We start from the raw sequence: 23885 nt of genomic DNA, 5'->3' as shown, positions 1-23885 counted from the left end.
CATGGGTTGTGGGACTGAGGCCAACATCAGTCTGCTTGCTCAGCGGGGAGTCTGCTTGAAAGATTCTCTCCCTCTGTCCCCTCCCCCACAGACACTCTCTCTCTCTCTAAAAATAAATAAATCTTTAAAAAATATTGTATTGTCTATTTTAAAGTTGCTACCCGAAGAGATCTTAAAAGTTCTCATCAACAAGAAAGAAAAATTGTTACCGCGTGTGATGATAGATGCTAGCTAGACTTCGATGTTGACCATATTGAATATATGTGATACACATTGAGTATTTTTTTATACACCAGATGCTTATATTGTATATCTTAAAACTAGTACAATGTCATACATCAGTTATATCTCAGGAGAACTGGGAGAAAAAATGGCAGGTGCAGAAACTGCTCCCTGTTCCCCCTTCCTCCCTTTGCTCCTCTTAGTAATAGAAACTACAGTGTTTCCAGGGGGCAGTGGATGTTCAGCTAGACACTGTGCGTGCCAGCCCCCTTTGTAGTTAGGGGTGGTGTCCAGTAAGTTCAGGCCAATAGGATATGCGAGAAAGCTGTTCTTGCAATTTCTGGGCTGTACCCTTAAACGGAACCTTCTTGTTAGCTATGATAGTTGTTATTACCTCTACTTCTGGAGATGACCTTTCACTACTCCCTGAACCCCAGGCCAAATGCATCTGCGCACAGTGTCTTATCACTTATCTCACTTTGTGCTAAGAAACTTCTTTATCTTCCAGGCTTTCTGTGGAGCTCATCGAGTTCTTAGTCACGTTTGCCTCCCCAGCACTGAGTAGCAGCCCCTATTCTTGCCGCATTAGAGACTTCCCATAAATGTTTGCTAAACAAATGAAATTAAGGAGTACTCTGCACTACATCAGGTCTTCATGCTGATTAGGGTCTGCTTACAAGATGTTGCAAGGATCACAGAAAGCATCTCATTTGTTTTTGCTGGTAACTCAAAATAGTGATTGTCATCAATTGTATTTCAAGAATTGACCCCTCTTCTCATCCCACTACCCTATACACATTAGAGAATGCACCCAAGCCTTCCTATTTCCACCATTTATAAGATGTCCAAATATCTAGCCAACAATGATGTTTTATTTTTAGGAAACATTTTTTAGTGCATTCTTGCATTAATTTGGTTGGTAGTTAAATGTCAGTTTCAGATAACTCAGTCACTACTTTCCAGGAAAATCAGCTTTAAAAAGAGGCTGATCAAGTATGTCTTTCTAAATATATAAAGTTGGTCTGCCGGCGACCAGAGGAGGGACCTTGCCTTGTGGCAGACAGTAAAGTAACATTGGCCTGTGTCAAGAAAATCAAGTAACATGCTGGAGGGAAAAAACCACCATAGCTCTGCACTAAATATGTTTACGGTTTGGCTGAACATTCACTTGGATATAGTAAATACAAAAGAGACATTTCTTGCCTTCTCTATTTTCTTCCAGTCGGTATTATTTTCTAAAAAATTCTGTATCTTCTACGTGGAGGTCATCTGCTGGTACAAGCCGGATTGCACCATCTGAGGCAAATTATGTGACTGGCATCCATCTTTCACACCTTAATAAAAAACAGACCAAAGTTGATTCAAGTCAGAGAGGAGAGCAAAGCGAAATCCCTACTCTCTCATACTCCGTAGCACCAAAATTCACATTTCTTCAGACATAGGACTTCTAGTCAGTCTATGATTTTAGGGCTGTGAGGAGCCATCTTGTGGATGGAAACGCTGCATTGCAGAGACACCAACCAGCAGCTGAGAGCATGAGAGCTTGGGTTCAACCAAGGCCTCCAAGCCCAGTCAGCTTCCGCCACAGAACACTCTTTAGTAAATACCAGGGACTATTACTTGAAACAAGCCACATCAAAATAAATAAATAGTAAGAAGAAACTAACCCAGTTCTTTGGAAGATGAAAACCATCATGGAAGTCAGTCACTTGATTTGTTTCAATTACAGATGCCTCACCAGGGGAGGAGAGGGGTGGCCATCTGGACTAATACACATTTTGCCTTTAACAGGAATGAATAGTACAAGCTGACCAGAGGGGTCTGTTTAGCGTAGTTCATTTTCTCTTTGCTTTTTGATAGAATGCTGTGAATTCTAGATGCTCGTGTATGAGTAAAACATTCCTATCATGTCTCGTGCAATTTTACTTTCACAATTGATTCGAATGACCTAAGGGAAAAAGTAGTCATAGGGATTGAAATCTGCCAGAAGAGATGACAAATTGAGTGTAGGGTGAGGTTTCCCAGGACCGGGTCTCAAGATACTCACCAAGGGTGGGGAGGCCGCTCTGCCAACCATGTATGTGGTGCCACACTGAGGTGACCCGGACTGGCCCAGAGACGCAGAAGTAGGTATATCTGAGGATGGACAGACCCAAACACATTAGAAATAGAATTTTAAAAATTCTTTGAAAAGCAGTTGACTTGCCATTGATGAAGGAAGGGCTTAATAATAACAATAGTGACCACAATAGTAACTAGAAATAAAACCTTTCATGCGGCTTACGGGCACCCGCCAGTCCCTCTATGCTGCTTGCCTAACCTTCTCTTTGTTCCAGCCAGCTTTCGTCTACTTCTCGGAATGCCCTGACTCTGGGTGTTTGCACATGTTCCTCCTTCTTCGGGGAATGTGGTTCCCCATTTCCGCCACCCTGCCTTCCACCTGACGAGTTCCGACTTCCCCCTTGGCTCTCAGATGAAACAAGTATTCCTTGGGGAGACTTGCCCTGATTCCCTGAGAGGAATTGAGCCTCCCCGACCCCTGCCGTCTTATGTTCTCATGACAGCTGATAGCTTCTCATAGCAATCCTGATTATCTTAGTGCTCATTCAGTGCATCTTCTGTAAGACCCTTAATTCTGTGAGGCCAGAACTGTGTCTGTATTCCCAGCTCCCAGCACAGTGCTGGGCTCAAGGGTGTTCAGCAAATACTGTTGAGTGAATTACTATCAAACAAAATAACATCTGGATGGTGTTTTCTGGTGAATAAAATATGTTCACTTCATAGGGAACGGGGGCTAATTTAGTAGCTCCCTGAAACTACCAGAAATCTTTTCTATCCAGCGAATTCGCATTTATCTCAGGATAATCCAGAGCACTGAAGAATGACCTTATGGAGGTTTACCTTGATGTAAGATGAACCTCCACTACTGCATCTCACAGGGGTTAACAGGGGAGGCAGGGGAGAGGCAGGCGAAGGGAAAGCTACGGAGACAGACTTTTGAAGCTCCCTGGGCAGGGTGCTGGTCACACAGCCCTATGTGAGGAAAAGCCCTTCCCAGCTGGACAGACTCCAGGCCCCCTCCACCTTGACACTGACTATCTCTGTGAGGCTGGCACTATGGGGCTCTACTCCTGTGTCCAGTGCAACATGCTCTGTAAACTTTTCTGCCAGCAGAATGCCAAATGAACCCCTCTTTGGCCTGTAGTTTTAATCTGTCTTATGTCTCCTCCCTTTAGAAAAAAACAATTAAGTGTGTCACTGGATTGTGCTTAGCTTTTAAGAAATAGTGAGGTGAAATGTCACTTCTACATTAACGAGGCCAACGAGCTGTTATATAGAAAATTGACTAACTGGCACCCAAGTCATCAAAGCTGTTAATATAGCAAAAACACTAAGTTCCTATCTGCTTGTTGCTCTTTCAAACTTCCACCACCTTTCAAATGAGCCTGAGCTGGGGGAGACCGAGTTGGGAGAGGCGTCAGTCAACCCATTTGTCCCAGACAAGGCTGTCATAAGCCAACAGCCCCACCAGCTGACCACTAGCCCGTGAGACCAGCCAGGCCTGGCCCAGACTAGAAGACTGTCCATGTGAGCTCAGTGGACAGAATTGTGAGGTAAACAACGGCTGTTGTTTCAAGCCCCTCAATTTTAGGATCGTTTGTCCCCCAGCAATTGCCAGCAAGCCCAAAGGCACTTGAGCAGCCTCATCCCTGCATATATCGTTCCAGGATAGGTGCATTAAAATCCCGAGCAGACGAGAGCTTCTATAATATGGTTCTCATGGAGCAGCTGTGATAGAACATGCTGGAGACCGTTTATGAGGCTACAGGTTCCCCAGCTTCCTGGTAGCATGGTTTGTTGTATGGACATTGGATAGATGTGTCCCAATCAGTACTGAATAATCCAGTTGCTCTTCGCTCTCTCTGGTCAAGTCACATTGGCTTACCCTTTCCTCTCCCAAGACTCAGCCCAAGGGAACCACTTGTGGGCCAACATGGCCCTTTCATCATCCCCACCGTAGGTCTGTGGAAAACTATACATCTGTCAAAATCATCTTAGGCCACATTTTAGAAAGATCATCTAGAAATTGTTCAGGGTTTTGATTTCACAATCCCCCAGGGAGGGTGTTATTTTCTGTATAATGACTAGCCGTTGATATTCCTGGCAGGATGCTGTAATTGAAATTATTGACACAAGATTCTGTTGTCTCACTGTAGTGTAAATTCTTGAAAGTCAGAGTTTATACCTTACTTATCTTTGAAATCTCCATGCTTAGCATGAACCTTTGCACGTAACAAATTCTTGGTATATTATAAAGGATGAGTAAATAAATCGATGAATCAATGAGCCGTGTTCTTTGGGCAGGCCCAGTGTCATACAGATTCATTGATAGGCCCAAATGGGAGCATGTTGGGTTCTTTTTTGAGCAGCAGATTTCTGCCTTTTGAGCCCTTTGAAACATGAGGGGGGGTCCCTGGTTTCTTTCAGCTTATAAGATTTTTGCCTTCTGGCTCACTTTGTTTTGTGGAGTCTTAATTTACATGTAATAAAATCCAATGTAGAATTTTTAAAATTTACTTCGTTACTTCTACAAAAACAAAAATTAATGATTGATGGAAAGTAAGCTGAGAGAAACATCTGAAGACCTCTGGGCATAGGTGAAGGGAAACCTGTGGTTCTTATAAGGAGTCTTGGCTTACGTGTAACTTTTTCCATGAAATCAGTGCTTAACCCCCCATATAAAACAACCAATTGCTATGCTAACTTCTAGCAGCCCAAATTCTGCTGCTTCTGCTCTAGTTTTTAAAAAGTATTTATTGTCTTCAGAAATACCATAATAATGCTTGGCAAATCGTAGGTGCTCAAAAAAATTGTTATTTTATAAATGAATATATCTTCGGCCTTTGTGGTGGGCAGAATTCTAAGATAACCTCCAAGGTTCTCAATTCCAGATAATGATACTCTGTGTAATCACCCCCACTTGAGTGTGGGCAGACCTGTGGATATGATAGGATGTCCCTCCCTACTCTCATGATTAGCTTATGCTCTATGGCAAACTTGAAGGGATTTTACAGGCCCTAAACTAATCAGAAGAGATTATCCTAGGTGGGCCTGACCTAATCAGAAACTATACTCTTTCAACAGCCAGTGAGCTCTCAAGAGAAGTTAAATCTCAGATAAGATTGTGGTCTCAGTGGTACCTTCACTGCAGCCTTGTGAGACCCTGAGTAGGGGACCCACTTAGGCTGTGCCTGGACTCCTGACCCCCAGGAACTCTTAGATAATAAGTGTATGCTCTTTTAAACCTATCAATAATTGCTTTATTTTTTTTAAATTGAAGCATAATTAACATACAGTATTAAATTTAGTAGTATATTATTATTGATATAAGTAATAGAAATATTATAGTTAATTATATTAATTTCAAGTATATAATATGAATATGACAGTGCATTATTCAGTTATCATTATGAGAAGTGTCATGCTGTGTTAAGTGCTACATTTGTAATTTGTTATGTAGCATTCTAGCTCACCAAGTGTTGAAGAGAGGGTCAAGAGATGCCAAGCAACTCATGGGACTTTTCTCCCAGGTAAGAAACCTGTATCCCAGGGTCTCAATCCCCGCTCTTTGTGTCCTTTTTCTTCTCTTTGTGTCTTTAATCTGATCTTCACCAGTAGTTATTTTACTTCAACCTGCAAAGAGACCTCCCAAATCAAGAAGTCAGTGGGCTACCAGGCACAGATCCTCCTGAATGTCTGGTGGGCAACTGCAGTATAACCCATTCAAAATGGTATCCACCAGGTGCTACTCCCTACCTGCATCTACCTCCCCAGACCTGTTCTACTCCTCATCTAATATATAAACACACCCAATTTAAAAACCTTTTCTCATAAGCAGAAGTTCTTATAGATGACTATTAATTCTCACTATTATTAAGGTCACAATAACATTTTTCTAGTAATGGAAACGTAAGCTGAGGCACTAAGCTGATGATATTGACAACCTAAATTGCATTATATAGGTAACTTCAAACTCTGCAATTACACTAATAAAATATAAAATTTCTAAAGTGACCAGAAACTTGGAAAGAGCTCACAAATCAGCTCTCTCACCGCTGGATGTTGGTGCTCAGTTATTATGAAAATTATCTCAAATTGGTGGTAACACTCACCATGGTTTCAAAAAATCACTATTATATGAAGGGATATTTTTCAATATAAAAATGTACTTTGATATAATAAAATAGTACACTGAGTCACTCTAAGCAGAAACATGTAAAATCAGAGTTTACCTCCTGGGCTTAAGCTCCGTGCCTCTCTGAGAGCAAGACGCTCACATAGTTCGCTCTGCACACTGTCCCCAGCACCTAATACAGTGCCTGGTGCATAATCAGTATTCAGTAAATACCCACTGAATTAACAAATCAGTGTGAGAACTTGATGTAATAGTTAGGGTAGGTCACCAAACTGTGGAAAGAACCAAGATGCCCTTCAATGGACGAATGGATAAGGCAGATGTGGTCCATATACACTATGGAATATTATGCCTCCTTCAGAAAGGATGAATACCCAACTGTTGTATCAACATGGATGGGACTGGAGGAGATTATGCTGAGTGAAATAAGTCGAGCAGAGAGAGTCAATTATCATGTGGTTTCAATTACTTGTGGAGCATAAGGAATAACACGGAGGACATTGGGAGATGGAGAGGAGAAGGGAGTTGGGGGAAATTGGAAGGGGAGGTGAACCATGAGAGACTATGGACTCTGAGAAACAATCTGAGGGTTTTGAAGGGGCGGGGGGTGGGTATTAGGGAGGGCACATATTGCATGGAGCACTGGATGTGGTGCAAAAACAATGAATACTGTTATGCTGAAAAGAAATTAAAAAAAAAATGTTAGGGTAGAGTAAGCTCTGTAACAAACAGATGCCCACTGATGCTTATTTGTAACTCCTATAATGATACTGAGTAGGCAGAAAGCCACTGCAATGTCACCCTGGGGACCTGGACTATTGGAGGTTCCATAACCTTCACCTTGTAGCTTTGATTAATGCCACGGAAGTTGCCTCCCTTCCAACCAGCCAGAGGAGGGGCCGGAGTATGGAGGAATGCCTCATGAGGTTTATGGGCCAAGCTTGAAGTCAGTGTATATCACTTTTGCTCACATGCCAGTGGCTAGAACCCAATCACAGGCCACATGTTACTGTAACGGAAGCTGGGACGTGAAGTCCAGCCATATGCCCAGGAAGAAGAGAAGGTCATGAATTTTGGTAATCACTCCGGCATGTGTAATGTCCTACACCTTTGAGCAAGCTGGAACCAGACACCAGAAAGCCAAATACCTTTGCCCACATAAAAATATTAGGTGTATACTCTCTCTTGCATTTATATGAACAAAAACATGTCATGTCAAGAGAACGTGTATATAACAAGGAATGAAGTAATTTTTCATATCAATTATGGTATGGCCACTTAGCCCATCTTCACAATTGACTCTTGCTGCCATCATCAAGACCTTCCTCCCACTCATCTGACATCCTCCCATCTGCTCTGTCATTGAATATCCTATTCCACCTCAGCATTAAGACTTACTTCCAGCTTCTTCTCTCTAACTCTGTTGTTTACCCCTTCTTCCAAGACCAGACCCTTAACTTTAAGAGATATAATGGCTAGCGAAATGGCCTTGTTCCAAAGTCTCCTGAGTGCAACTGATTAAACATCTTTCTTCCGTTGAATGTGTATTACTAAAAACAAAACCACTATGTTCCATCCCAGGTTAATAAAGAAAAACAAGCAAAACAACAAAAACTTTTCCTGGCCTTCCTGGAATTCACAGATAAAATCCAAACTCTCTAGTTTAGCCCGAAGGCTATCATCCAAGTGCCTTCCTAGACTGACTCCATCTGTCATTCTATCCTGTAGCTTAAGTTCCTGCCATCAAGTCCTTCTTGTCAAATCCCAGCCCATGTTAGGCTCTATGCCACATCAATTTCTGACCCTGTGCCTTCTTTGTACAAGCTTTGCATCTAAAATCTCTCCCCTTCTCACTTCCTGAGTTATCTTTATTATAAGAAACCAGTTGAAGTATATTACCTCTTCTATGAAACCTTCTTGTGACTTTTTGTGAGTTGGCTAATCTGCCCTCTGTCATCTGCAGTACTTTGCTCAATTTTCTGTAATGGCCCTCACCACATTGGATTGTACCATGGGCTGCCCACATACAGGTTTTTTAACCCCCATAAGACTGTCAACTCAATTCAGGAATGGTCATGTCTTACCTGATTTGGTATCCCGAACATTTACAATAGCTTGTAATATCTCATGGGTGCCCATTTACTTTTTCCAAGTGAATAAAAATTCAAAGTGAGATAAATGTCCATGTAAAGCTTTCTCTTGGGGGTAGAGGACCATACCAAAATTGAGAAAATGGAAAGTTTTCTAGAACCTGAATGCATACTTTTTTCTTTATGGTTCTCAAGAAGTCATCATCACCACCATCGTCATCTTCATCCAGCCAGCTTCAGCCCACCCTCCCCACACATGCATACCCTAGTACTCTTGCTGCTTACTTTGCCTCAGGAATTCAGCAACCAGACAACCCAACAGGATTATCTTATTTCTTACGAAGTTCACCAAGTGTTCCAAAACTTCCTGCCAGAGGAACGTATGTTTCATCTCTGGGCCTTTTAGCGAATTTGGTCATGACACAAAGCCACATATGAGTCTCGCTGAGACTCCTCTAAACCAGACGAGGTCAGGATGCCACAGAGCTCAAGAGTAATGTTGCTGTATCATACCAGGACTTGCCCCCGGTGAGCAATAACACTTCTAAACGCTGATTCTCAGCTCTGACTCAGAAGCAAGGGCTCTAATCTGGGGATAGGAGTGAGGGAGACGTGAGGGCTTGTTTTTCACAAACATTTCCTACTTCCTGCGCATCTGATAAGTTGTTCAGTACATGTTCATGTTCAGACTGTCTGATGGTCTGATCTCTGCTTTTCCTTCCCACTTAAGCCCTTGATCTCGTCCCCGTCTATGCGGCCATCAGCCCTTCTGGAAACCCAAGACTCTCCTAACCTAGAAACCATGATTTAAAAACTTTCTAGTGAAACACAGATGATTTTCTTTTAGGAAGCTCTTTTGGGACCATTAAACTACCTTAAGCTTTATTTCCTTTCTAGATGTGATGAAGCATGCATGGGCGCTTTACACATTTTATTTCTAAGCTTAATGTGTTCAGTGTCAAGACTATAATTTACAAAGGAGGAAACCAAGGCTGAAAAGTCTCATTCCCAAGACCACACAGCCAAGGGCTAAGTGAGCCGTTGTGCCCAGAATCCAAAGCCAGTTCCGTAGAACTGGAAACCTTGGCATTCTGCGAAGGGCTCGTGCTATTTTCACATTACCATTTTGCCAGGGATACTTTGATGGGATTCACAGGCTGAGGAAGAGGGCAAGCCTTAGGCATAGGGTCAGGGATACATCAAGGATTTCTTTTGAGAACATTATTAAGTAATAAAAAGCAGTGTTTTGATAATTTGATATGCCACTTTAATAGGGCTCCATCAAAATGCTTGGCTTTGTTTTGCTAATCCCCTACCATCTGAATGATAGGGCACACACAATAACAAAGCTGGAAAGGCCCATTTGGAAATGATTTATTTCAGGCCCTTCCTGCTACTGCTGAGAAGAGCAGAGAAAGGGGTCTGCCAAAGGTCACAAGTGCAGTTAGTGAAGGAGCGGAGACAAGAGCCTGACTTCCTGATACACCCGCTCAGGACTCAAGACTCACACCTTACCCCACACACAGAGCCCTGCCCAGCTCCGTCCACCCACTCTGCGCCTTGAAGTGGCTGGGCAGAAACCATTTCCAGAAACATGTCCTGGGATTCATGCTCCACTAGGCCTTTTTCCCTGATTTAGGCAAGAGTTGATCTTAAAGTCTTAAAAAGGCATAGCCACGTTTAGTTCATCACCTTTACTAATAAAATTAAATTGAAGTTGGGGACATGGTAGAGAGGAATAAAAGAGGAAGCAAACTTAGAAAAATGAAGTGGAATGTAAAATCATCTTTAAAAGTTTAATTAAAAGATCATAAAAAAGAGTAATAATAAATAAAAAGTATTAAGGATAATGACTATTAAAACATTTTAGAAATGTGAAAATGATTAATAGACAAAATTTCTAAGGGTACAAATATAGTAAGTTATTAAAACCAGAATATTAAAGATTTAAAAAATGCAAAATAGGTACTTGGGTAAATTCTTGAGCTGAAAATCCTGAGCTAAGAACAAACTTGGTCAACATGCTTTAGGCAGAGGGCTAAGGGGTACAGAAATGAATCCCTTTTCTTACGATGTACCAGGAATTCTAGAGGCTTCCAAAAATCCAGTGCTGACCGTACCCATGCCCAACTCTGGAAGTCAGTTCTCTGCAGTCAGACCCTGGCTGATTTCCTCTGCTGGAGAGCATTCCCTTATCACCGCAGAAATTGTAGGTGTGTTCTAATGAACCAAATGATGACTGTACGCTATGGCTTTGAGTTAGGAAAAGAGTTCTGCTGTGTCAAGTTTCTAATCCTACACTACCTCTTATTACTGTATCTTCCAATGCCCCAGTTGTCTTCTGAACAAAATGGTCATAGTAAGAGTGTCTAGCTCATTGTGGCTGATTGTGAAAACCAAAGGAGATTACGTCAGTAGAACACTTAGTATGATACCTGATCCATAGTCAGGGGCTGGGCATTTTAGCTGTGTACTTGTTTTGGTGGGATGAGTGAGAACCAAGCCCCCCCCCCAACAGGAGCCCTACATATATTGTGTTCACTCTTATGAACAGCAAGTGCAGTGTTGGACCCATAGTGGGAGTTCAGATATTCACTGTATAAGTTAATGTACTAATCTCTCCATTACTTCTTATTTCCTTTCTCTTCTTTATCTTATTGTAAAAAACACACATTTATTTAGTAATCACTATGTGTCAGACACTTGAAGAATCAACAAATAAGAATACAACAAAGGGTTTTAAGCAGAAGTGTGATTTGGTCAGGTGTATTTGAGGTCATTGCAGAGAGCGGGTCAAAAAGCAGCAAACTTGGGTTTAAGCAAGTTTCAGAGATGGTGCTGACCACGGTAATGACCCTGGACATAAGGAAAAGTGAATGAAAAATGGACTCTTGATGGTTTGAGGATTCAGGATGGAGCTCCAGGCCTGAACTGAATACAAGGAATGAGAGCGCAGAGGTCTCCTCTCTTAACGTACAACTCACTGTCCATGTGATTGATGTACTTTGTGGAGAGCCTTCCACCTCCCCCAGCTTTCGCCTGAACATCCACTGCTCTATTCTTCCTTTGTGTCTGCTACTGGACTTCATATCTTAGCAGATATGAAAAAGTTGTATTACGTTAAGTGAAGTAGAATTGAAAGCTAAAAAACCCAACACACACAGAGGTTTTTTCAGTTTGTTTTGAAACAAAAAATGAATCACATCTACTATCTCTAAAACAACGACAACACAGAAATAAGGAAAGAAAGACAGAAGGAAGGAAAAATAGTAAAAGGAAGAAAGTGAACCGTACACTTTGAAGTGGGCTTCACACCACAAACCACAGGCAACCTGCCTATTTCTCTTTAAGATGGAATGACCTAGATTAATAAATCAAATACACATTTGATATTTGATGATTACAGTCAGTTAACAAAAAGAGTATTTGCAGAGAAAAAGGGTGAATTCTTCCCCCTGGCATAATAAAACAAGAGAAATATATATATGAAAAATGAAAAGTATATTAAGACTGTACAGAATTGTTACTATATTTCTCAACTTGTCTTAAACAATTTTTTTTGCTAATTCTAAGAACTTGTTGAAAATCTACACCAAGTTTACTTATTACTGCAAGCAGACATTTGACAGCTTCTATGATGCCGCTTCTACTCTTCCAAGATAAGAAGTTTCAAGGAAAATGTTCATAAAAGAGCTGCTCTCCTCTTAAAGATATGTAAGTCTGTATCTTCCCCACTAAATTCTTGAGATGTGTCCATGAAATCTCCCAGATTTAAATAGCCAATTCAAAGCCTTTTTTTTTTTGAAGGATGAGGGTTATAACTTATAATTTTAATAGATTTTTTATAGTAAACAATTTGGATTCCATTACAGTGTAGGCAATAGTGTATTGATTTTTTAAAAATCCTTATTTTGAATTGTAGTCAGTTAGTGAACATGGGGATCCAATTCAACGCATGTAAACCCATTATAATAAATGCAAGCGAAGATCTCTTCAATGTGCAGACAGCAAGTAACTATTCACTTATAGCCTCACCCTTTGCTAAACTGTTTCTTAAGAAGAAGAGCAAAGACATTTTTGTGCAATCAAAAAAACAGAGTTTATCACTGAAAGAGTCTCACGGGGGGAACTTCTAAAGACTGAATCACAGGAAGAAGAAATTTTGATGATAAGAATGGAAGTGAAACACCAGAAAGAACAGTAAGCAATGGAACTAGTACCAATGTGGAAAAGTCTGTTCAGATACTGACTTAAACAACACAATGACAGTGCCTAATTTGAGGGTATAGAAATGATGTAGCAAATGATATAAAAGAGGAGAGTGAGTGGAATTATGATTTCTAAGATCCTTGTGTTTTTCTGGAAAGAAGGTAAAGATTTAGTTAAAGGTGATTTTTAAGGAAATAGAATAGATGGCTTCCAAATGTCTTGAAGAAAACATTAACCAAAAATATTTTCTTCAATCCAAATAAAAGTAGAATATGCAAAGCAGGATGAATAATAATATAATATTATAAGATGAATAATATTATAATATTATTATAATAATATTATAAGATGAATAAGCAGGATGAATAATAATATAAGCACAAAGTAAGATGATGGAGATGAATTCATATACTTCCATAATCACAGTCAGTGTAAATGAAATTAAATTTTGTTGAAAAACAGGATGTTGGTTTGTCAGCTACATGGTGTTTACAAGAAACACACTTAAAATATGAGGATACAGACTTGTTCAAAGTCCAACTGCAGATTAAGTTACCCCAGTGGCTCCATTAACATCAGAAAGAAATAGATCCCAAGGCAAAAATAATTGTAAGGGATAAAGAAAGGTCATGATGTGATGATAAATGGATCGATTTATCACAAAGAGACAGTATTTATAAACTTGTATGCATCTAACAGAAACAAGAAGTAGTTTATGAAGCCTAACTGCTTCCGATAGAAAATGATGTACATGAGTCGTTTACCCACATCTTAGAAATCATTTATTCTCAGCGTAAATTTTTATTGCAATACCAGTTGGTATTCAGTCTGTAACACACTCAGTGAACAGGTTTTAAAATACAGAATAAGTTCAAAAATTTATTTATGCATCAGGTAGATCAATTGACCTCAGGAAAAACAAGACAAGAACCACCACAGAGGAGCTCTCCTTTGAGCCAGCCTTGTTGCCAGTGTCTGCCTCCCTTCTCTCTTGTCCTTGCTGAGGCTCCCCACAGGTCCAGCCCCACCCACACTTCCAGGATCAAGTCAGACTTCACGCAGAAAATGCTGAGCCTCTCCGGTCAGCCAGCTCCTACTCTTGCTGCCAAACCTCCCTCCCAAGGCCTGAATATTGGTCCCTGAATCATACTTACAGTAACCAGCGGCTGGACTCAAGAGCAATGCTGGACCTGTGGTCAGTGTATTCCGCCTGTTGGGTGAGGCATAGCTCATTCCTTCAGCTCCTCTATTCCCTTATCAGTGAACAGTTACCATCATGTCCCTTTAGAATGACACCTGTTGGACAAACAGAGCTAACTCTTTCAGCATTGCAGCAGAGGCAGTGCCCTGGCTTCTGTCTTCTTCCCGTGGGGGTGCATCTAGTGTCAGGGGCAGGCCAAATACCTGAGTGTCCCTTCTGATTCCCATGCCTGGTAGTTGCCACGCCAGCCTTCTATTATTCTAGTTCCATATCCTCATCAACTCTGATGTGTAACTCTCGCCTCCCCCACCTCTACTGTCTGAACTGCCACTCAGTGGAAGTCATTCAAGTCCATTAAGTCTCTAACACTTAAAGAATGTCTACCCCCGCCACACTTGACCTAGATACCACTGGAGATAAGAAGAGGTATAAAACTCTCCCAACGCCCAGAGCCTAGAATAGAAGGGACGTAAGTCCAGTACATGGGAAAGAATCTAAAGGGGGCTCATGTCATTGTTGGTCACAATGTCCAGGTCTGTGAGCACACAAGATTTGGTGGACACCCGATGAAGACTTTCATGACTCGCTCAGATATTTGTCCCACACTGAACCCCCATAGCTGACCCGACATTTTTGATCCATATACCATTTTATATTGCTTTTCTTCTTCATCATCCATTGTTTAATTTGTGAGGAATTTTCCTGTTGAAATAGAGAAAGTTGAAGGGAAATACAAAAATGACACTGCTGCTAGACCCACAGATAGCTTTCACAGTTCTTGTATCAGACATCAGGAGGTCACTGTAGATTAATAGTGTTTAAAATACAAAAGATAGCTGTGATTATATGCAGTTCGACTTTCCATCTATTGAGAATAAAGCCTCTCCACAGCTGCAATGTGTTGTTTGTGGAGAAACGCTTGCAAATGAAAGCCTGGAACTGTCTCTCTCATCTTGTAATTTAGAAACAAAACCTGAAAATTATATATATCTAAAAATGGATACCAGTTGATTTTTTTTGTAAGTTCAAAAAAACCACATTTCAACCATCAACTTGTGAAAGCAATTGTTGGTTCTAGAATATATAGTTAGACTTCATTTCATTTTAATATATTTTTTGTCCCTAAGTCAAATATGATATAAAGTCATATTAAAATTTATTTGTCCATAAATCATTCCTTTTCATATAGAATTAAGTTAAAAATAAATCAGAGAGTGTATATCACCTGATAAGTGAAAATGTTGTAAAAATTTCCTCTTCAAATAATTACTAGACTATTCAAAATGAAATACTGGTATAATATTTTCTTATGATCGAATACTTAGAGAATACCAAAAAGTAGACAATAATGTAATAAATACCCATATTCTCAGCACCTAGCTTAAGAATTCAGAACATAGGGGCGCCTGGGTGGCTCAGTGGGTTAAGCCGCTGCCTTCGGCTCAGGTCATGATCTCAGGGTCCTGGGATCGAGTCCCGCATCGGGCTCTCTGCTCAGCAGGGAGCCTGCTTCCCTCTCTCTCTCTCTCTCTCTGCCTGCCTCTCCGACTACTTGTGATTTCTCTCTGTCAAATAAATAAATAAAATCTTTAAAAAAAAAAAGAATTCAGAACATAGATCTAAAATATGTCTATAAATTTAAAATAACACTTTAATAAATGTCATGTAAAAATGATAAAATAATTGATAAACTTCTTAAGAGGGTTTGCAAGATTTTACTTTATAAAAGGAGATGGCAAGTCAGAAAACCTTAGTGCTGGGTCCGTAATCAAAGGAGCGAGACTGATACAAAGCAAAGGTCAAGCAAAGCTTTATTTTGCACCAAGCATCAAGAACCAAACTGACCGGCCAGTGCTGTCTCTTGCAAAGAGGCAACCCCTTTCTGCCTTACAGACTAGCTTTTAAGGGCAAAGGCCATGTGGTTGGGCCTGGCCACGCACAGGTGGCCAATGAGATTGTAACACACAGAGAAAGCTGCATAGTCATGCTAGGTCACACATAAGTGACCAACTGAATCACAATTTATCCTATAGTAGATATTTGAACTAGCCTATCACCTTGGTCAGAATTGGCGCCCAAAAGGCACCCAAAGGGCGGGACCCATACTCCTTGATAACTAGGGAGACAGTATGCGCCCCCACTGATTGGATACCTCCACCTGGCCTGACCCGCCCTTGTATTTGGGCTTTGTTACCTGGGACTGGTTTCTGGGACTTGTTTTTAAGTAAGTCCCCTGGAGGAAGAGGGGCATGGACAGTTTAAGTTTTACTGTATAAACAACAAAATCACTGTTTAACCAGATGGAGCTGCTCTGGCTAAATAGGCCCTTACACTGAGGAAATGCTGCTTTACGCATTCACTAAAATCATGAGGTTCATTTTACCTGTGGGTGTTGTGACACCAAATTTCCTGGCTGACCCTCTCCAGAGTCACCTAAGAAGCTCAATAAAAAACAAAGAGTAAATGAGTTTTGAATATTTTTTTAAGTACCATTTTATATTCTTAAGTCTAGAGTGAAGAACACAAAAAATTTCCTTCCTTTCAACATTCTCTACATTCTGAGCCAGTCTGTGTTGTCAGAACAGAGCCAAAGGCTGGAGGAGAGGTAGTTGGAAGCCATGACCATGTTAGACTCCACATCAGACACATTATGTGCCTTTGTTTCTCTAACTCATATAACCATCCCTTGAAATGTGCATTACTGTGGTGGCCATTTTGCACATGAGGAAACCAAAGGCTGAAGAGATTAGGAGTCTAGCCCAAGGCCAGCAGTGTTGGAACCACTGCTAAGACATACTGGCATCTGACTCCAAAGTCCATGCTTAGAGACTTCAAGGTTTCAAACAAACAGCAGCACGTGATAGAACATCACAAATGAAAGCACACTGTGTTTACCCCATCAAGGTGAGTATAGTACACCTTTCCTTCTTGGGGGAGGAGGATGGCAGAGTCAAACTCAGGCAGGAGCTCTGAGAACTTGCCAAGCTTTCCTGTCTCATTCTGTCCCTGGTAAACCATGGGGGGGGCAGGGAGGGGCACCCGACCGGGGGTGGGGCACCTGACCTCAGCAGCTGCTGATTTCCTTCACTCCTGGGGGTAGAAGGGAAGCTCGCTCACCAAGGCAACTAGTGGCCTAGGAAACATTAAGAACACACGCGATCCTGACTGCCGGCTGGCCAGGGCCTTTGCAATCATCAGTGACCAAAACCCCCAGTGTGTTTCTGAGATCATTTGCCTGTTTCTTGATCCTCTAACTTCCCTGTGAGCCCACGTGCCCTTCTGACATCATTCCCACTCTCTGTCTGCACTGGGCCTCACCTGTGGAACTCAACACTCTTGTTTAACATTCACTAAACCAATGCAAAATTCAAACTGTGCACCTTTGTCACTTTAGGAAGAGAAAAACGGTGAGGTGGAAGAGGCAGAGAAAGGAGCAAGAGGAGCAGCAGAAGGAAGAGAATAATCCAGAGAAGAACATGGTTTCTCCAGACGTCATACTGCTGGTCTGTTAAAGGAGGATGCAGCACCAAGTAAGTTATTATTAAAATTTTCTGGATGTAGAATTTATGAAGAAAGCTGCGGGCCGAGTTCTAAGGGGTATGTGCATACACACACACACACAGTATATCTTGCCCACAATTCCAAGTATGCAGTTGGATCTTGATTTCTATGGTTCCTTCCAAGTCTAAGTGAGCAATCCTACTATAAATTTAAATCAAGCCTCTTTTATTGCTATCGAATTCTGGTTCTAAATCAAGGGTGTGGTAGAAAAAGAATAATAATGATAGTTGTTTGCTTAGCAACCTACAGGTGAAAATCCAACTCATGTCGAATGATATTGAGGATAGCATCATGATTCTAGGAACTTTATTTATGTATTTGGCTTCTGGGTTTTTGTTATGTTTTAATTTTTTTTTTTTTTTTTTTAGTATGGCTGACACGCAGTATGACATTGGTTTCAGGTATACAACATAGTGATTCCACTTCTGTGTTACGCTGTGCTCGCCACAAGTGCAGCTGTGATCCGTGCAGGTGATGCTATTGGAATATCAGTCACTGTATTCCCTGAGCTGGGCCTTTCATCCCCATGATGCCTTTCATTCCATAAGAGGAACTGGAATCGGGCGCCTGGGTGGCTCAGTGGGTTAAGCCGCTGCCTTCGGCTCAGGTCATGATCTCAGGGTCCTGGGATCGAGTCCCACATCGGGCTCTCTGCTCAGCGGGGAGCCTGCGTCCTCCTCTCACTCTCTGCCTGCCTCTCTGCCTACCTGTGATCTCTCTCTGTCAAATAAATAAATAAAACTTTTTTTATTCTACATATGAGTGAAAACATTGGCATTTGTCTTTCTTAGTCTGACTTATTTCATTTACCATAATACCCTCTAGGTCCATCCATAATGTTCCAAATGGCATGATCTCATCATTTTTTAGGGATGCATATTATATATATATTATACACACATGCATGCACACACACACACACACACACACACATCACATCACATCTTTCTTATCTGTTCACTTATCAGAGGACACTTAGGCCGCTTCCACATGTTGGCGATTGTAAATCCTGCTGCAATAAACATAAGGGTGCCTGCCTATATCTTTTCCAGGTGGTGGGTTTTTGTTTTTGTTTTTGGTTAAATGCCCAGTAGTGGAATTATTGGATTGTATGATATTTCTGTTTTTAATACTGTTTTCCACAGTGACTGTACCAATTACATTCCCACCAATAGTGAACAAGAGTTCCTTCTTCCCCGCATCCTCTCTAGTACTTGTTCTATCTTGTCCCTTTGATTTTAACCATTCTGACAGGTGTAAGGTAATATCTTGTGGTTTTGATTTGCATTTTCTTCATCATTAGCAATGTTGAGCATCCTTTCATGTGTCTGTTGGCCATCTGTCTTCTTTGGAAAAGTGTCTATTGAAGTCCTCTGCCCATTTTTTAAATGAGATTATTTTTTGTTGTTGGTATAAGTTCTTTATATATTTTGGGTATTAACCCCCTTATTGGATATATCATTTGCAAATATCCTCTCCCATTCAGTAGGTTGCCTTTTGTTTTGTTGATAGATTCCTTCATTGTGAGAAAACTTTTTTTTTTAAGATTTATCTTTTTATTTTAGAGAGAGTGTGTGTGAGTGGGGGGAGGGGCAGAGGGAGAGAATCTCAAGCAGACTCCCCGCTGAGCAGAGCACCCAATTCAGGGCTCATTCTCAGGACCCATGAGATCATGACCTGAGCTGAAACCAAGAGTCAGAGCCTTGACTAGCTGAGCCACCCGGGTGCCCCGGTGTGAAAGCTTTTTATTTTGACATAGTCCCAATAGTTTATTTTTGCTTTTGTTTCCCTTGCCTCAGAAGACATATCTAGAAAAATGTTGCTATGGCCAATGTCAGAGACATTACTACCTGTGCTCTCTTCTAGGATTTTTATGGTTTCAGGTCTTAAATGTAGGTCTTCAATCCATTTTGAGTTTGTTCTTGTGTATGGTGTAAGAAAGTGGTCCAATTTCATGCTTTTTGCATGTAGCTGTCCAGTCTTCCCAGCACCATCTATTGAAGATTCTATCTTTTCCCTGTTGTATATTCTTGTTTCCTTTGTCACAGATTAATTTACCACATAAGCATGGGTTTGTTTCTGGCTCTCTGTTCTGTTCCATTGATTTATGTGTCTATGTTTGTGCCTGTTTTGATTACTGTTTTGATTATTGCAGCTTTGCAGAATATCTTGAAATCTGGGATTGTGATACCTCTAGGTTTCTTCTTTTTCAAGAATGCTTTGACTGTTTGGGGTCCTTTGTGGTTCCATACAAATTTGAGGATTATTTGTTCTAACTCTGTGAAAAACTAGGGTATTTTGATAGGAATTGTACTGAATCTGCAGATTGCTTTAAGTGGTATGAATATTTTAATAGTGTTTGTTCTTCCCATCCATGCACATGGGATATCTTTCCATTTGTTTATGTCATCTTTAATTTTCTTCATTAATGTTTTATAGTTTTCAGAGTATAGGTCGTTCACCTCCTTGGTAAATTTATTCCTAAGTATTTTATTCTCTAGGGGGCAATTGTAAATTATTTCAGGTATGGTAATATACTGCAAGTAAATCTCAATTCCTCAAACAGAGTAGAGGCTGGTAAAACTTTAAGCTGCCACAGCAGGTCCTGGCCAGACTCCTCCTTCCCACCCCACCCTTGCCCCCTCCACCCCAACACCAAACTTTCAGAGAAATTGCTGGGAGCTTCTTTGTTCTAAAGAAAAAGGCTGAACGGCAACATGAAATGGGCAATGAAATTTTCTGGGTGTTTTTCCTATTCTATTTTCTATTCTATTCTTTCACAGTTTGAATGATAATCACAGAGGAAGTTCCCTTGGCAGTGTTGTGTTTCCATGGTGACAGGAGAGGTCAAGGTTAACAAACTCGGGTGCTGGGAACCGTCTGCTGCTGAGTGGATGCAAGGGAAGGGCTGGCAGTCCAAGTGTCACCAGGGGAGCCATTTTCACAGCCTCATCCTTTGAATGGGCCACAGAGCCTGACTTGTGCCTTTCTGAATGGACAAACCAGGGATGTCTTGAAAGTAATAATAGCTCCATCACTTCCCCCTATGAAGAAATGTGCTGTGCCCTTCCTCCCAAAGGCCAGGACTGGTGCCTCTCACTAACAACAATCCACGGATTGTTGGAATATGTATGTGCTCTTTGTATTGGCACCAGAAGCTCAGAGATGCCAAGTTTTAGAAACCAAATGTACTTTAGAAAAGCAATTTGATCTTTGGGAACAAGGGAACCTAAATACGTCCTGACCATGTCAGGGCAAGCTAAAAGATGAATTAATTAAAATGAGAGTAGGAAGCATACAGTTTAAATTAAATATCAGATAACCCAAATAAATCCCCTTAAAACATAACTCAGCTATTTTGCCTGAAACCAAAGGTCCTCATTTTCCTCTTTTGTATTTTCCATTTATGCTTTTATGTGGGTAGATAATGTCACAAAATTTGTATAGATTTCTCCAGATCAGAAATAAAGGGGAAGAATGATGGACTCAAGGTAAGCTCTATGGGTAAAGTAATTGATTCAAAACTGTGATGTCTTTGAGAGGAGGCAAATGGTTCTACATATGATGAAAGACACAGATGCTCTTCAGGTCCTAGATATGGAACAAAATAGGCTTTGTGGATCACAAGGCTGTGGTGAAAAGGACTGACACATGGAGCAGTTGTCTCCATTTTAAGCAGTACTAACAGAGGCTTGGGAGTTCTGCTACCAAGAAGTCTTGAGTATTCCATACACACATTGTCTCCCATAACCATCTGTATGCTAATGACTCAAACCTCAGTCTGAGGTCCAGATCCATATACCCAGAGGCATGTTAGGTTCTCTGTTTGAGTGTCTACCAGACACACTAAACCTAACGGGAGTGAAACTGAACCCCTTGTTTTTACCTCTTCATCTGTTTCTCCTCTTTCCCTCACTAGCCACTTGTACTAGTCCAGCCAGAGATCTGGGGTTATCCTCACCTCCACTTTTTTTCACACCCTGAGCAACAATTATAGAGTCCCGAGTATGTTCTCTTGGAAATACCTCTCAGATTCATATCCTTCTTTCTGTCTTCATTTCTACTCTTCTTGCCTAGGCTACAGTTGCCTCTTCTGAGGATTATCACATCCTCCCATGCTGGACATCCTACCTCCAACTTGCCCACATCCATGAATTCATTCTTTACTCCATGGTCAGAGTGAGCTTTCTGAGATTCAAATATGATCATGATTCCTCTGCTTAAAAGCAGTCAGTGGTTCTCTACTGCCCTTGAGATAACCCAAATTCTGTTGCAAGTATTCCAAGACTTGGTGGGATCTGGTGCCTTCCTACTTCTCCAGCTTCATCTGTGGATACTCCACCCTTCTGCCTCCACACACATGGTAATATATAAATTCCAGCTTGGGTGAACTACTCGGTTTCCTTAATGCACTTCTTTCTGTTGACTCTGAGTCATTGTCTTAGAACACTGCTCACAGTTGTACCACTCTTTTCTTCCCTGGCCACTTGTCTTGCTGGGCTAGGACCTGCTCATGCTTTAGATGTCAGTTCAGTTGTCATTGCTTAAAGGATGTGTTCCCTGCACCCCCTGCGCTCCAATTTACCCTGTTTGGTCTCATAGAACTGTGTACTTCCTTCATCAAAACGCTTTCATACCATAGCTGTTATTATGTGAGATCATATTATGGTAATTCCCTCTTTATCTTTTTGTTTCTCTATTTTCAGCTCCATGAGGGCAGGACTGTGTTGTTCACCAGTATGTTTGCAGAGCTCCACAAAGTGCTCAAAAATATTTATGAAATGTTCTTAAAGAATCTCCATGACCAAATTAGCATCTGATGGAATTCTAGATTATGCTTTTAAAAAAAAAAAAGAGTTGGGGGCAGAGGAAGAAGAAAAGAGACAATCTTAAGCTGGTTCCATGCCCAGGGTAGAGCCTGACACAGGGCTTCACTTCACAATCCTGAGATCATGACCTGAGCTGAAATCAAGAGTAAGATGCTTAACAAGCTGAGCCACCCAGATTTCCACCCTTCTAGATTTCCACCCCTGGAAATCTAGATTATGTAAACTCTGGAATCCTCATGACTTTTTGACTATGAATCTTCAACATGGACTTATAAAGTGTCAAATACTTCATAATACATTTGTGGTATTTAGTATTTTTTGTGGGTAATATTCTCCCTCCTCTTTAATATTCTATGACTTCAATTTACATTCAATACCTACCATGGGTTCCCACCAGAATTATATTGTAAGAGAATTTGGCAATACATCTTTTCTGAGAAAATTCCTGTGGATTAAAATTTGGCTCATGTAGAAACTAAATAACCAGCCCTTCCAAAAGACATGGGTGGGGTGCCTTTTCTCAAACATTTTTGGCATTTTTTTTTCCAAGACAGGGAATAATTTGGATGGAAGAGAGGATTAAAGATTATCTCCTTTGGAAATAGCTTATAGAGAAAGAAGAGTTTGCCAATTGTCTAAATATTTTCACCATGATGTCTTGGGCCACTTGGTAATCTCTGTAATTTCTAACAAATGTAGAATGTTTTTGTGGAATTACAATGTTTGAGAAGACTTCTGGCAGTTATTTGGCCTTTTCTGGCACTTTCAATCCAGACATTCACCTTTCTAAAAGTCACTTTCTAAAAGGTAACTTTTACAAAGTCACCTTTCTAAAAACCAGCATCAATAATAACACCTTCCTTTGCAAAAGCCTTTGTTGATTACCCCAATGGGTAGAGAAACAAAACTCAGTCTCATCTGCATGGCTCACAATACCCTGTACTGAACCATCTTACCTCTCCGAGAGTTCGTTCATCTTTTCGGCTCGCTCCATGTACCTACCATCTGGTCACACTGTATGAATTCTCATTCTCCAAACGCACCTTGCCCTTCAAGCTTCCATATTTTTGCCTATCTCTGCCCTGTACCTAAATTCCCTTTTTAACCATCTTTGCCAAGGCAATTTTACTTATCCTCCAATGCCCAGCATTCTAGTGTCTGTAATTCTTGAATAACTAATGGGGACCTGATTGTCCATGGTTCTAAATACCAGACAAAGGCAGTTGAACTTGGCCCCACGGGAGTGAGACTGAAGAATTCTGAATAGGTGGATGGTGCACACAAAATTGTGTTCCGTGAGCAAATGAGAACAAGCCAACAGTCCCAGGAACCCGATAGTGTTGATGTTCATATAGTGTATAGCCAATTAGAAGGAAAAACCATCTCTTCTAACTTTCCTGGAGATGGAATGCAGATATTCCCCTTCTTTCCTCCTAGTCCAGTATGATGTTTTGCTCTTAACGTGGTGTTCTGCTTGCCACACTACTGGCCAGCTGTAGATTTCTATTGGACACACTAATCCAGGGAAACAAATAGATGTGACCCTTACATCATGAGGCCCTTCCTCTATCAGCTTT

The 23885-nt window shown here is 41.0% G+C and overlaps 1 long non-coding RNA gene across 1 annotated transcript; it reads left to right on the top strand.

Annotated features, from left to right (window-relative positions):
• Window positions 1-5742: 5742 nt before the first annotated feature.
• LOC132028602 (uncharacterized) lies at window positions 5743-18196 on the top strand. Its single transcript, XR_009407477.1, has 3 exons — window positions 5743-5813; window positions 17313-17448; window positions 17848-18196. It is a non-coding gene; the product is annotated as an uncharacterized LOC132028602 (long non-coding RNA).
• Window positions 18197-23885: the final 5689 nt, after the last annotated feature.

The sequence above is a fragment of the Mustela nigripes genome, chromosome 1 (genome assembly GCF_022355385.1).
Source record: "Mustela nigripes isolate SB6536 chromosome 1, MUSNIG.SB6536, whole genome shotgun sequence".
Taxonomy (NCBI): Eukaryota; Metazoa; Chordata; class Mammalia; order Carnivora; family Mustelidae; genus Mustela; species Mustela nigripes.
Note: the sequence above shows the minus strand (reverse complement) of the source record. Positions and strands in the feature narration are given on the sequence as shown.